The sequence below is a fragment of the Schistocerca gregaria genome, unplaced genomic scaffold (genome assembly GCF_023897955.1).
Source record: "Schistocerca gregaria isolate iqSchGreg1 unplaced genomic scaffold, iqSchGreg1.2 ptg000045l, whole genome shotgun sequence".
Taxonomy (NCBI): Eukaryota; Metazoa; Arthropoda; class Insecta; order Orthoptera; family Acrididae; genus Schistocerca; species Schistocerca gregaria.
In genome coordinates, this window is record NW_026061703.1 from 231,085 (window position 1) to 239,357 (window position 8,273).

The window sequence follows — 8,273 nt, forward strand, 5'->3', positions numbered from 1 at the left end:
CTTATTGCCACCATATTTTGTGCGTCGTCCTTAGCTTTTGTGCTCTCCTCATCGATGCAACTAGCTGACTGCCTACAAGCCTCCTTTGCTGGTGCCATACTGTCTTTTCTAGACCCCATTTGGGACACTACTTTGGAGGGTTACGCAAGGCAGTTTATGTTGACCAGTTTCATGTGGTGGAGCTTGTGAGGCTCCGCCTTTCTCGCGTTTATCGACGCGCTACAGGCGTGTTGCGAGAAGATACTGGGCCGCGCCGTTTACGGCGACAGGTTGCCGCCACTTTATCGTGTTTATTTGACCCGCTATAGGCGCCTGGCGAGGAGTTGCACGGCCGCGCCGCTTACGGCGAGGGGCTGCGCTGGGGACTAGCCTACCGTGGCCGGCTGGGGACCAGGCTTCCGGCCGCCTGCCTGCAGCAGGGGAGAGCGCGCTCGCTGCTGGGCTGCTGGCACGCGGCAGCAGAATAAAAGGAATGTGTGGCCTAGTGCCGCCCGCACGCGCCGTCACTGCCCCAGAGAGACAGATTCAAGTACGGCGGGTTCATACCGTAATAATCCTACTTCTATATCTACCCTAGTGATGTTCAGTCCTTTCTCTCCATCGCAGATTCTGTATTTCATCGAAGCTGCCTTCGAGTCCAGGGGAGACGCTGTTTACAACATTACTAAAACTATTTGATTTTTACTACTAAGACACTGGGGATCGTTTTTTTTCCCTTTATATGAGAAAGGGTAGTCCTCTCTCTACTTTGACAACTAGTATTCTGCAGGTCGTCTGTGCCTTGTCAGTGCAAGGCTCGGATTTCCGATAGGCGGACCGAACTCTGTGGGGCGTGGTGGCTCACAGTACATTTTCTATTTGATATTTACCACCTGGCTATGAAAATTGCGTCCCACTCGTTGCATGAAAGGGGGATAGACTAAACTCTCTTGTCTTTCTTTTACATTCATCCCAGTTTCCAACGTTCATTGATTACTGGGTGTTAAAAGTTCCGAAATGCCCAGCAGTCAGTGCTCGCCTCGCGCGTGCCCCCAAGCTCTATTTGATATTTTAGTTTACAGTTAACAGAAAAATTCTTAAGCACACAGCATACACGTCCGTGTCATGTGTCCGTTTCTGCCGCTACAGCATTAGTTCTTAAGGTTCGGTGATGCTACATGCACACTACCGCGATCGTCTCGCTCTTCAAACGGCGTGCGTGACAGCAAACGTTATTTGGTCTGGTAGTTTACAAATTTCGTAAATTATTTAATAGCTCTACGTTGCAGTGGAGGGCATACACGTACATGTTTCGAGTTCACTTTACCCCCTTTTATTCAACAAATTTTTACTATAGAAGGATTTTATAAGTCGAGGCTAAAGTCGCGGAAAAAAAAAAAAAAAAAAAAGAGGTGACAGCATCACTTACAGTGTCGGTGTCTTCCACGGCAACACCGGGAACCAGCTGGCGTCTGGAGGTATTTCGTGGAGAACGATGAAGCACTTCCTTAGGAATTATAGAGCACTATCGGAACTTAACCAGATTTATAAGGTACACACGCTGGAGCACTTCACAGCTATCTTAATTTTTTTTTTCGACGTGATCGATGCACTTCTTCACTATAACAGCGACGTTGGAGTGACTACTACGTTACCCACACGCCGACAGCACCCTGCGTTTCGTTCCACTTGCCATAACTTAGAGACCGTTTGGGCTACGGGCTTGACATTCATACACCGCGCGTAATCTGAATGCCCGCAGATGTGTCTCGATTTTCACGGCAGTGTCTGTGATACGTTCGAAATACTGCGCGAAAACGTCTGACCGGACGCGCGAGCTTAGCGGCGCGCAGGCGAGCCGCCCGCGGGAGCCAGCACGGCCTGGTAACTGTGGCGGGCACGGACAAAAGCGCGGACACTAAACTTCCGATATTTCATCAACCACTCGGGGAACATTCGCGAAATTTTCACACATACTTGTAGGTCACAAGCGAAGTCACTATGCAGATTTTCGCAGAGATCGCGAAACTTGTTCCCTACCAAACGCGAAGTTGCGCGAGAGCCGAAAACGCACGCGGGCGCTCGGCTGAGCGGATAGGGACAGCGGGAATCTCGTTAATCCATTCATGCGCGTCACTAATTAGATGACGAGGCATTTGGCTACCTTAAGAGAGTCATAGTTACTCCCGCCGTTTACCCGCGCTTGCTTGAATTTCTTCACGTTGACATTCAGAGCACTGGGCAGAAATCACATTGCGTCAACACCCGCTAGGGCCATCGCAATGCTTTGTTTTAATTAGACAGTCGGATTCCCCCAGTCCGTGCCAGTTCTGAGTTGATCGTTGAATGGCGGCCGAAGAGAATCCGCGCACCCGCGCGCCCCCGGAGGAGCACGCTAAGGCGGACGCGGCCTCGCAGCAAGGAAGATCCGTGGGAGGCCAAGGCACGGGACCGAGCTCGGATACTGCACGCAGGTTGAAGCACCGGGGCGCGAACGCCGCGCAGGCGCGCGCATCCTGCACCGCCGGCCAGCACGAGGCCAACCAACGGCGAGAGCAGACCACGCCCGCGCTAAACGCCCGCGCTTACCGGCACCCCTACGGCACTCACCTCGCCCAGGCCCGGCACGTTAGCGCTGACCCACTTCCCGACCAAGCCCGACACGCCCCGATCCTCAGAGCCAATCCTTATCCCGAAGTTACGGATCCAATTTGCCGACTTCCCTTACCTACATTATTCTATCGACTAGAGGCTCTTCACCTTGGAGACCTGCTGCGGATATGGGTACGAACCGGCGCGACACCTCCACGTGGCCCTCTCCCGGATTTTCAAGGTCCGAGGGGAAGATCGGGACACCGCCGCAACTGCGGTGCTCTTCGCGTTCCAAACCCTATCTCCCTGCTAGAGGATTCCAGGGAACTCGAACGCTCATGCAGAAAAGAAAACTCTTCCCCGATCTCCCGACGGCGTCTCCGGGTCCTTTTGGGTTACCCCGACGAGCATCTCTAAAAGAGGGGCCCGACTTATATCGGTTCCGCTGCCGGGTTCCGGAATAGGAACCGGATTCCCTTTCGCCCAACGGGGGCCAGCACAAAGTGCATCATGCTATGACGGCCCCCATCAACATCGGATTTCTCCTAGGGCTTAGGATCGACTGACTCGTGTGCAACGGCTGTTCACACGAAACCCTTCTCCGCGTCAGCCCTCCAGGGCCTCGCTGGAGTATTTGCTACTACCACCAAGATCTGCACCGACGGCGGCTCCAGGCAGGCTCACGCCCAGACCCTTCTGCGCCCACCGCCGCGACCCTCCTACTCGTCAGGGCTTCGCGGCCGGCCGCGAGGACCGGCCATGACTGCCAGACTGACGGCCGAGTATAGGCACGACGCTTCAGCGCCATCCATTTTCAGGGCTAGTTGCTTCGGCAGGTGAGTTGTTACACACTCCTTAGCGGATTCCGACTTCCATGGCCACCGTCCTGCTGTCTTAAGCAACCAACGCCTTTCATGGTTTCCCATGAGCGTCGATTCGGGCGCCTTAACTCGGCGTTTGGTTCATCCCACAGCGCCAGTTCTGCTTACCAAAAGTGGCCCACTTGGCACTCCGATCCGAGTCGTTTGCTCGCGGCTTCAGCATATCAAGCAAGCCGGAGATCTCACCCATTTAAAGTTTGAGAATAGGTTGAGGTCGTTTCGGCCCCAAGGCCTCTAATCATTCGCTTTACCGGATGAGACTCGTACGAGCACCAGCTATCCTGAGGGAAACTTCGGAGGGAACCAGCTACTAGATGGTTCGATTAGTCTTTCGCCCCTATACCCAGCTCCGACGATCGATTTGCACGTCAGAATCGCTACGGACCTCCATCAGGGTTTCCCCTGACTTCGTCCTGGCCAGGCATAGTTCACCATCTTTCGGGTCCCAACGTGTACGCTCTAGGTGCGCCTCACCTCGCAATGAGGACGAGACGCCCCGGGAGTGCGGAGGCCGCCGCCCCGTGAAGGGCGGGGAAGCCCCATCCTCCCTCGGCCCGCGCAAGGCGAGACCTTCACTTTCATTACGCCTTTAGGTTTCGTACAGCCCAATGACTCGCGCACATGTTAGACTCCTTGGTCCGTGTTTCAAGACGGGTCGTGAAATTGTCCAAAGCTGAAGCGCCGCTGACGGGAGCGATTATTCCGCCCGAGAGCATCCCGAGCCAACAGCGGCGCGGGTCCGGGGCCGGGCCAGGTAGGTCCGTCATCCGGGAAGAACCGCGCGCGCTTGCCGGGAGCCCGAGCGCCCAAAGGGGCGAATCGACTCCTCCAGATATACCGCCGAGCAGCCAGCCAGGACACCGGGGCTTTGCCCAACAGACGCGAACCGAGGCCCGCGGAAGGACAGGCTGCGCACCCGGGCCGTAGGCCGGCACCCAGCGGGTCGCGACGTCCTACTAGGGGAGAAGTGCGGCCCACCGCACACCGGAACGGCCCCACCCCGCGGCGAGTGGAAAGGCAACCGGACACGACCCCGCCGCGGATTGCTCCGCGCGGGCGGCCGGCCCCATCTGCCGAGGGCGGGGGCCAGTGGCCGGATGGGCGTGAATCTCACCCGTTCGACCTTTCGGACTTCTCACGTTTACCCCAGAATGGTTTCACGTACTTTTGAACTCTCTCTTCAAAGTTCTTTTCAACTTTCCCTCACGGTACTTGTTCGCTATCGGTCTCGTGGTCATATTTAGTCTCAGATGGAGTTTACCACCCACTTGGAGCTGCACTCTCAAGCAACCCGACTCGAAGGAGAGGTCCCGCCGACGCTCGCACCGGCCGCTACGGGCCTGGCACCCTCTACGGGCCGTGGCCTCATTCAAGTTGGACTTGGGCTCGGCGCGAGGCGTCAGGGTAGTGGACCCTCCCAAACACCACATGCCACGACAGGCGGCAGCCTGCGGGGTTCGGTGCTGGACTCTTCCCTGTTCGCTCGCCGCTACTGGGGGAATCCTTGTTAGTTTCTTTTCCTCCGCTTAGTAATATGCTTAAATTCAGCGGGTAGTCTCGCCTGCTCTGAGGTCGTTGTACGAGGTGTCGCACGCCACACCGCCAGCCGGCTGTGCACGCTACCGAGAAAGTACCGGTATGCGAACCGCCAGGCGACGGGCGCGCATCGCACGTTTAAGGAGACGCGGCCGGCCACACAGGCGACCACGACACTCCCACGTCTCCGAAGCGGGACAAACGCCGCGCGCTTCAGTATACGTAGCCGACCCTCAGCCAGACGTGGCCCGGGAACGGAATCCATGGACCGCAATGTGCGTTCGAAACGTCGATGTTCATGTGTCCTGCAGTTCACATGTCGACGCGCAATTTGCTGCGTTCTTCATCGACCCACGCGCCGAGTGATCCACCGTCCTGGGTGATCTTTTCCTTTTCAGTCTCCCACTGTCTCTTTCAAGACAGTAGCATTTGCGGGACTGAGGCGTCTGACGGCCCCTGTTCCACTATCTTTTTGTGTCCAACGGCCTCACAGCCGATGGGCGTCGTACGGCTCCACACCGGGGCGGACAGGCACTCGGGCGAACGTCATTCAAAACCGGCGCCAGGCGCCAGGTACCGCAGGCCAGCCGCTCCAGAGCTTCAGCGCTCGTACCACACAACAACAACAACACTTCCGCTAGTTTTGAGAGGCACGCGTGGTTCCGCACGCGGCGCACGGCCACTGCCGTACAGGTAGCGTGTTGCGCGACACGACACGCACATCGAAAGACATGCAGTCTAGTCGGTAATGATCCTTCCGCAGGTTCACCTACGGAAACCTTGTTACGACTTTTACTTCCTCTAAATGATCAAGTTTGGTCATCTTTCCGGTAGCATCGGCAACGACAGACTCGATGCCGCGTACCAGTCCGAAGACCTCACTAAATCATTCAATCGGTAGTAGCGACGGGCGGTGTGTACAAAGGGCAGGGACGTAATCAACGCGAGCTTATGACTCGCGCTTACTGGGAATTCCTCGTTCATGGGGAACAATTGCAAGCCCCAATCCCTAGCACGAAGGAGGTTCAGCGGGTTACCCCGACCTTTCGGCCTAGGAAGACACGCTGATTCCTTCAGTGTAGCGCGCGTGCGGCCCAGAACATCTAAGGGCATCACAGACCTGTTATTGCTCAATCTCGTGCGGCTAGAAGCCGCCTGTCCCTCTAAGAAGAAAAGTAATCGCTGACAGCACGAAGGATGTCACGCGACTAGTTAGCAGGCTAGAGTCTCGTTCGTTATCGGAATTAACCAGACAAATCGCTCCACCAACTAAGAACGGCCATGCACCACCACCCACCGAATCAAGAAAGAGCTATCAATCTGTCAATCCTTCCGGTGTCCGGGCCTGGTGAGGTTTCCCGTGTTGAGTCAAATTAAGCCGCAGGCTCCACTCCTGGTGGTGCCCTTCCGTCAATTCCTTTAAGTTTCAGCTTTGCAACCATACTTCCCCCGGAACCCAAAAGCTTTGGTTTCCTGGAGGCTGCCCGCCGAGTCATCGGAGGAACTGCGGCGGATCGCTGGCTGGCATCGTTTATGGTTAGAACTAGGGCGGTATCTGATCGCCTTCGAACCTCTAACTTTCGTTCTTGATTAATGAAAACATACTTGGCAAATGCTTTCGCTTCTGTTCGTCTTGCGACGATCCAAGAATTTCACCTCTAACGTCGCAATACGAATGCCCCCGCCTGTCCCTATTAATCATTACCTCGGGTTCCGAAAACCAACAAAATAGAACCGAGGTCCTATTCCATTATTCCATGCACACAGTATTCAGGCGGGCTTGCCTGCTTTAAGCACTCTAATTTGTTCAAAGTAAACGTGCCGGCCCACCGAGACACTCAACAAAGAGCACCCTGGTAGGATTTAAACGGGGTCCGCCTCGGGACGCGAAAGCACCCCTTCGGCTCGCCCCACCGGCAGGACGTCCCACGATACATGCCAGTTAAACACCGACGGGCGGTGAACCAACAACGTGGGACACAAATCCAACTATGAGCTTTTTAACCGCAACAACTTTAATATACGCTATTGGAGCTGGAATTACCGCGGCTGCTGGCACCAGACTTGCCCTCCAATAGATACTCGTTAAAGGATTTAAAGTGTACTCATTCCGATTACGGGGCCTCGGATGAGTCCCGTATCGTTATTTTTCGTCACTACCTCCCCGTGCCGGGAGTGGGTAATTTGCGCGCCTGCTGCCTTCCTTGGATGTGGTAGCCGTTTCTCAGGCTCCCTCTCCGGAATCGAACCCTGATTCCCCGTTACCCGTTACAACCATGGTAGGCGCAGAACCTACCATCGACAGTTGATAAGGCAGACATTTGAAAGATGCGTCGCCGGTACGAGGACCGTGCGATCAGCCCAAAGTTATTCAGAGTCACCAAGGCAAACGGACCAGACAAGCCAATCCGATTGGTTTTGATCTAATAAAAGCGTCCCTTCCATCTCTGGTCGGGACTCTGTTTGCATGTATTAGCTCTAGAATTACCACAGTTATCCAAGTAACGTGGGTACGATCTAAGGAACCATAACTGATTTAATGAGCCATTCGCGGTTTCACCTTAATGCGGCTTGTACTGAGACATGCATGGCTTAATCTTTGAGACAAGCATATGACTACTGGCAGGATCAACCAGGGAGCTGCGTCAACTAGAGCTGAGCAGCCGGCCGCCCGGGAGTGTGTCCCGGGGGCCCGCGCGAACACCAAGCGTCCGCTCAATTATTCTGCAAACAGGAGGAGGCCGAGCTCCCCTGCCCGATACACCTCGAAACCCTCTCAGGTCCCGGCGGCGCGCAGCGCCGTCCTAGGTACCTGGTCGGTTTCGAGAGAGGCGCAATCGCCCGGAGTTAGGCGAGTAGACGGTTTTAGTGCGAACACCCTTGCTCCCAACTGAGCTTGCCGCTGCCGACAGAGGCCCGGGAGCGTGCTGTCGTGGCATTGCCGGCGGGAGACAACACGCGCCACCTATGGTGACCGGCAGCTCCAACGCCAGCGCCACACAAGGGCAAAGCCCCACTTGGGTGCAGAAGCGAACTCTCCCAGCACAGCGCACGCGCCAACACGTCCGCACAACTGCGATACAAACCACCTGCGAGAACCGCTGGGGCGACCGAGCAGCAGACGGCGTCGCGGCGCCGAGTGCCAGGCGGCGGCGCATCCTCAACGCACACAGTCCTCAATCAGACCAGCACACTGCAGATGTCCACCGCGCTTCGCACCGGGCTCGGCTGAACCAACTTTGGCCGCCAGGCGCCGCGTGCAGGGTGCGCCGCAGCGTAGCTGCG

General features: G+C 56.1%; 2 non-coding genes across 2 annotated transcripts; both read right to left on the reverse strand.

The window, feature by feature from the left end:
* Positions 1-5,215: 5,215 nt before the first annotated feature.
* Positions 5,216-5,370, reverse strand: LOC126301235 (5.8S ribosomal RNA). Its single transcript, XR_007552999.1, has one exon. It is a non-coding gene; the product is annotated as a 5.8S ribosomal RNA (ribosomal RNA).
* A 364-nt stretch (positions 5,371-5,734) lies between these two features.
* Positions 5,735-7,627, reverse strand: LOC126301154 (small subunit ribosomal RNA). Its single transcript, XR_007552939.1, has one exon. It is a non-coding gene; the product is annotated as a small subunit ribosomal RNA (ribosomal RNA).
* Positions 7,628-8,273: the final 646 nt, after the last annotated feature.